Raw genomic sequence first — 6,794 nt, 5'->3', positions numbered from 1 at the left:
ACTAGACAATTAAATAATTATACATACAGTTGTTTGGAGTTAATTTTTCTTCGAAAATTCCACGTTTTCTTGATAACCAAAATAGGGAGGTTATTACTTGCTTTACAGATTTACTTTCTCTCCACGTTCGAATTTCTAGTCGGTTACCTTGTGCAGCTTTTGCTTACCAATCTTGAGTTTACTAATAGATTACAAATTTAATAATTAGGAAAAGATTTTAATATCTCTTAAAGACTCTCACACTCGGTTTGAGGATGCCTGTCGCTTACTAACCACTATTAAAATAAACTCTCTAATCCTGCCTGTGCTAATCTTACTTCATCAGTTTATTAGACTGCTAATTTGGTTTTACCAGCTAAAGGGCAATGCGCTAACAATGCCCCTGCATCGCCTTTGAGAATAGGCAAAAATAACCAAGACATTGAGTTATTCACTTGTACTCCAAATCCAAGCGCTGAAACCACGAAATTCTGATCTTTATTAAAGGCACAATACTTTGAGCAGCTCCTATCAAAACAAAGGATTAACCAAATCGGCGACACCGCGCAGTAGCGAGCAATGAGCTCAGACAAAGACTATAAGTCGTCGGCGATTAGCGACATTGTCTTCTGCAATGTGTGCGGACGCGAATCGGTGGGTCTGCATAGCTGTGTGTGTAAGTATTCTTAACTTATGCAGACACAATGGGTGCTGACAAAGGGACACCTCATCCTATTTGGCCTGTTACAGGTGCGGTAAGCAGAGCAAGTCGCTTAGGCATATCTGCTTGGTGCGATCAAGGAAAGCGGATCAGTGTATTTAAAATAAGACAAGTTACCGAGGATTAGAGCGGAGCTTTACTACAATTAGCTGTTTTCAACAATTAAGAATCTAAGCGTACAATAAGTTGTAAAATGTTCTCCCTGTTTTTGTCTCGGTTGGAAATATATTATATTTTTTGTTGAATTGTTTTAGTTTATTTGGAAATTACGTAAATTTGCATATTTTGATTTGTGTCATTGCAATTTCAAAAATTATTTGTAAGAGTCTGCTTTTTAATACACTGTGACACAAAAATTGCCGGAAGTTGTTAAAAAAGTGTAAAATAATTAGTTATTCAATTCAAAGTAATCGCCTCCAGATACAATACACTTATGCTCACGAGTTTTCCAGTCCTCGAAACACTTTTCATAAGCACTTTTTGGAATGACCTTCAGCTACTTCAGCAAATTTGGTTTTATTTCTTTGCTCGACTGAAAACGGGGTTCACGGATGTTCTCACGTAAGCGTCTCAATACGGCTCAATAGAGCTCTTTATTGACCGTCTGTCCCTCCGAAACAAATTCATAATGCACCAAACCACGAATATGAAAAAAAACAGCACCTTGATTTTTGACGACTTTGGCGTCTTTTTTTCGGTTTCGCCTCGTTTTTTTTCCTTATATTCGATGATTGTTGACTTGTTATATTGCTCTCCATGAATGTGGTATCGGAATTCGCACGTTCAAGCATACCTAAAGTGATCTGTTTACGAAACTCTATTTGAAAAAAAAATCAGCTTCATCGGATCTTTGTCTATCAATAATGCGTTTCATACTCAAAATATCCATCAAAATCATTCGAACGGACTCGCTCTCTTGCCATCTCTCTAGCCCTTGCCTGACGATTCTCAAGCACCATATCCTGGACTTTTTTTTTAATATTTTTATCAGCGATGTCAAATGTCGTTCAGAACGAGACATGTCTTCAACGATCTCTCGACTTTGACGTTATCTCATACTGTTTTAAGCATTCTGATTTAGATTTAAATGCAGATCGCCTGAAAATAGACAGTACATTTTTGGACGAAATTTTAAAAATGTATTTTCAAGATCTGTTAAATCAAGTTTTGAGATTAAGCTCATATGGAAGATATATCTTTAAATTTCGCTATTTTTGCGTTTAATTTTATCCAAAAAAATTGCGAAATCTGAGCTATTTCAAAACAGAAAAACGCAAGAAGGCAAAGTCAGGTTATATATTTCAAAAATACAGTAGTGATCTTGAATTCGACCCTAATTTTAAACTTTAACGATAAATATTTCGATTTTGGCAGCGAACTTCGAAAAACGAAGAAGAAGTTTTCACTGAATTTTCCAAAAAAAACCGAACAAAATATGTTTTTGCCATAAAATGTTGTCAATCTAGTTGAAGCTTACTTCAAAAACGGAGTTTTTCAAACGCTGTGACTATGCTGAGTGAAGTTTACTTCAAATATCATGTTTTATGTATTATTTCAGCAATTAAATGCATTTTCGAACATTTGTAAAGGAGATCTTACTTCCTCATTTTCAGCAACACTCTCATTATTTCCCAAAAAGGTGCCTTTTCTGCATGAGAATATATCAAAATGTTCTTAAAAAGGCTAATTACAGCCATCTTGATGCCTTGTTTGAGGTAATTTGATACCCCTCCCTCCTTATCACTAACCTTGTTAGACATCTTCAAATGCTCAAATACTCAATTGGCCATAGCAAAAAAAAAAACAGCAGAAGACATTAGAAAAATATGCCGCCTCGAACGCCATCGACAAATTTGATGATACCAATTAAAGCGGCTTTAAAAGGCCAAAAATGCAAATCACCCGGAGGGAAAGCAAGCGGCGTAAAATTAATGCAGATGCAATGCCCAGAGCAAGCGGTTCTCTCAACCAATGCCGGAGCCGCCAGCTGCACAATGGCATAACGCAATCCTAGATCCCGACGCGCACACTAAAACGCACACTCAGACATATTCAAAGCCGATTCACTTACGCTTACGCTGCTCGTACCAACGAAAGTAATGATTTTGCATAAATTTGTGAAAAACTACTTAAGAACAAAAGCGGCCTACATTAGATTTAAAATCATTAGCAGCTATTAGCGATATAATGACAGGTAAGAGTGCCGCTGTGCCGCAGCGACGAAAGGTTGCGATTGCCTTCGGGCGCGCTAAGGCGAGCGAACAGCCATCTATAACTGCACCGCGCACTGTGTGTGTGTGCGTAGAAGTAAGGTGCAGCAAGTGAACTTGCAACAAAGAAAAGCGGGCGCAAACTATTGTTCTTGCAACGCTGCACACTCACCCATACATACATCCGCGCATGACAATGCAAGGGTCAGCCAAGCACCGTAATCCGTGCGCAGTTCGGCGAGTTTAGTTCAAGTCTTTAATTAATACAAAGCAAGCAAGGAATATTAGTTGTGGTTTTCACAGGAACTCTGCCAATGGCCAGAGGTAGCCGGCGTCACTAATGCTAAACTTAGAATTTCAAGAAATTGAAAATATTTTGCAACCGTGTTGAGCAACGCCTGCATTGTTTTCACGTTTGTACTGCAACAATGGCCATTCTTTGCACTGCTCTTCAGAGAATTGTTTGTGTATTGGATTACCGCAATCGGCAGGCAATTACATAAGCTTCAGTAGCGGCAGTTCTGTAGTATTTGTGTTAAAAAGGGGTTTTCGAAAATATTTTTAAATATGTTTTTAAACAAGTTTTCTACAAGTCAATTAACAACTTTTCACATTTGGGTACCTCAACAATGATTTGAAGGTATTTTTTGTATCTTATATCACCTGCTAACCTTGGTCGATTTGGAAAGGAATTACAAAGTAAACTGTACTGAGTAATTATGATTACCATTTATTAAATTTAAATTTCCTACAAGACTACTTCGTCAAAACTGATATATCCTTGACTTCAAAATATTCTCATTCGGGTTAACCAAAAAATGGGAAAACCCAAAAATGTTCCTCAACAAATATTATGAGACATTGTGACAAAAAAGTACCAGGATATTGTAAATAAGCAGCTCCTTCAACGAATTTTGTCTTATCCCTTCGATCGACTGAAAACGGGTTCGACAATTTCAGTTTGGGAAACAAAAAAGTAACAAGGAGCCAAATCTAGTGAATACGGTGATTGGTCAATGGTATTCATTGCATTTTCGTACCAAAGGGACCGGCTTATTCTAATATTAAAAAAAAAAAATCAGCATTATTGGAACGAGTCGAGCAAGAACGCGTTTCATACCCAAAATATTCATCAAAAATCATTCGAACGTATTCAAGAGAGATGTCGAGCTCTCTTTTCATTTCTCTAACACTCCAACGGCCTCGCGAGAGATGTCGAACTCTCTTGCCATCTCTCTAATCCTTCATTTTTTCAAACTTTTTCATCAGTTGAAGAAGTCGAAGGTCACCCAGAACGAAACATGTATTTAACGATCTCTCGACCGTCCTTGAAATCTTTGAATCACCGAAAGCTTTTTCTATCAATCGCAATGAATCCGCACACGAAATTAGGTTAGAAAAACAAAATTTTAGACAATTCACTACTTTTTTGAAATATCATTTACCCGGAGAGTTTAATTACAATTTCCAGGTGCTTTTTTGTCACAATTTATATCTCAAGATTATTGAACTATATAGCATTTCCTAACACTATACTTCAAATCAAATAGAAACAGCCGATTGAATTTGGAAATTAATTTTAGAAATCTCTTCGAAAGCTCTAAAGCTTACATTCCCTACCTTGTTTAAGTTTAAGACTATCTGACAAATACTATTTGATGCAAAATCTCTTTATACCATCTGATCAAATTTGACCCGGTCTAAACACTTTTTTTCCTACCTTGGAACAACTTTTCTATATTTTAGTCATGTTGGCACTAGAAGGACAACGGAGGATATCAACATCTCTTATGGATTGACAAGACATTTAAAAATGAAGCTTATTAGCTAGACTCTTACCAAATTAACTGAATCGTTTTCATAAACGACGTCGAGTAATATACCACCATGGATTGATCAAACGAATCATTACTGGTGTAGAGACTTGTTCAACAATCAAGCGACTGGCGCTCCAAAAATTAGCTGAAGCAAAAAAAACTCATTGAAGACACTGAAGGCCATCCCAGCCGAGTCTTTTGACATGCATATGAAAAATTTGATTGAACTTCGGCATACTAGTAATGGCCTAAGAACCTATTGTGAAGACAATAATACTACATTTCTTTCAGTCCGGGTCTTTTTTGATCAGATGACACAGTAATATTTTTGATAGCATCTTTTCATTTTTCGAAAAAAAAAATTGGGTTACTGGCTTACAACGCCTCTACTAAGTAATATAAAATTGTAATGAATTTTGAAACATAAATATCGATATCGCCGACACTGGGCATTCAGCCCACACTTCTCAAAATTTCATTTTGAATTATTTAATTCTGTTAGAAAATGAAAAACTCTGTCCTAGAAAACGCGCAACAGAAACCTTAGAAGTTTTTCAGGTCTTTCGTCAACTCCGTTTTGTGATCACGTGATCTACATTCAAAATGCATTCCCTCCTTACAATATGTTAAACCTTAAGATGATTACACCACAATAAATTGATCGTAATTGATAATTCGATACAATCCAATATTCTATCATTTGCTAAAATTGAAAAACATTTGTCCACAACTTCATTTCAGTTATCTGGCTGCAATATTGAACTAATTTCAAATGTGATTAGTTTATGTAGCTTTCACACCTCGTTTTTTTTCTCTACTATTCAAAGAGCGTAGCAACCAACATTGCTCGCTCTCACCAGGCTTAATTGACGACGTGACGTCATCGACTCATGGATCATGCGCTCTTGATGCTACATTCTCATTGGATAGAAATATTACCTCAACACCTCCACAACCCCAAGTCGACGCACACTCAGCTAGAAACGGATAGGTCATTGTCGTCTGCATCACCAACGTGCCACCAAAAGAAAAACTGCTCTACAGGTATAAGTACATATGTGTGTTTGTATGTACTTATGTCTCGACTGCCCAGCCACCCCCTTATCTCATATCAACAATATAGCATCTCGCCGATGCGCACGGTTCTACAAGACAAGCTCACACCGACGCAAATCTCGTTTCACTCCTTTTGGATTAGTAAACAGATTGTAGTAATTTAGCCTCGTAATTGGGTGTAGGAGTACATACTATGTTCGCTAACTATTACTGCAGTCTGTTGATTGTGTACACATCGGTGGGTGGAGGAGTGCTGGAGAGTGCTAATGCATGTATACACGGGTATATGTTCTTTTTGATTTCATTAGGTAAAAATGTATCTCAAAAATTGTGTTTTAGTAGAATATTTTAAATTTATGTATAGTTGTGCTCATATAATCATTATTCATGAATTAATTAGCTTGATTGTTCTTCTAAAATGTATCCTTAAAATATCTACTTTCTAACTAGTAGATGTAACTTTTGTTTCTTCTTTGACATTTTTTCTTTTGCTCAAATAAACATTTGATTAGACCTTGAAAAAAAATAAATAAAAGACATTTCTCTGGTCTCACTTCTTTCTCCAAATTGTCGACACGCTTCTTGGTAAAGTGTTTTATTAGTAAAAACAATCGTATTGTTCTTATCGGCCTAAATCGCCGCCCACAGTTTTTAATCTATGAAAACAGTAGTCGCCGACGTGTCTAAAGAAGCTACGCCTCAAGTGCATCCTTCTATTGTCAGATGGTCACTGCGAAATGTGGTAGCCCGGTATTAGATTGCTATACTCTCATATGAATAGTTCACACATATACATATACGCTCATAAGCATATTGAAGTATAACAAACTAACAGCTTAATTTTACCCTGGTCACTGTGGTTCATTTTGGAATTTTTTGTTGCAAATACCACAATAGTGCAAATTGTTATGTCAAAAGTGTGAACAGATTTCGTGCTCTCAATTGAAATACATTTTTCAGTTATGCTTTTTATATATAGATATTCAAGGTTTGGTACCTAATAGATTTCAA

Source organism: Bactrocera dorsalis, chromosome 3, assembly GCF_023373825.1.
Source record: "Bactrocera dorsalis isolate Fly_Bdor chromosome 3, ASM2337382v1, whole genome shotgun sequence".
NCBI classification, from domain to species: Eukaryota; Metazoa; Arthropoda; class Insecta; order Diptera; family Tephritidae; genus Bactrocera; species Bactrocera dorsalis.
The sequence above is the reverse complement of the archived record's forward strand: the minus strand, read 5'-3'. Positions refer to the sequence as shown.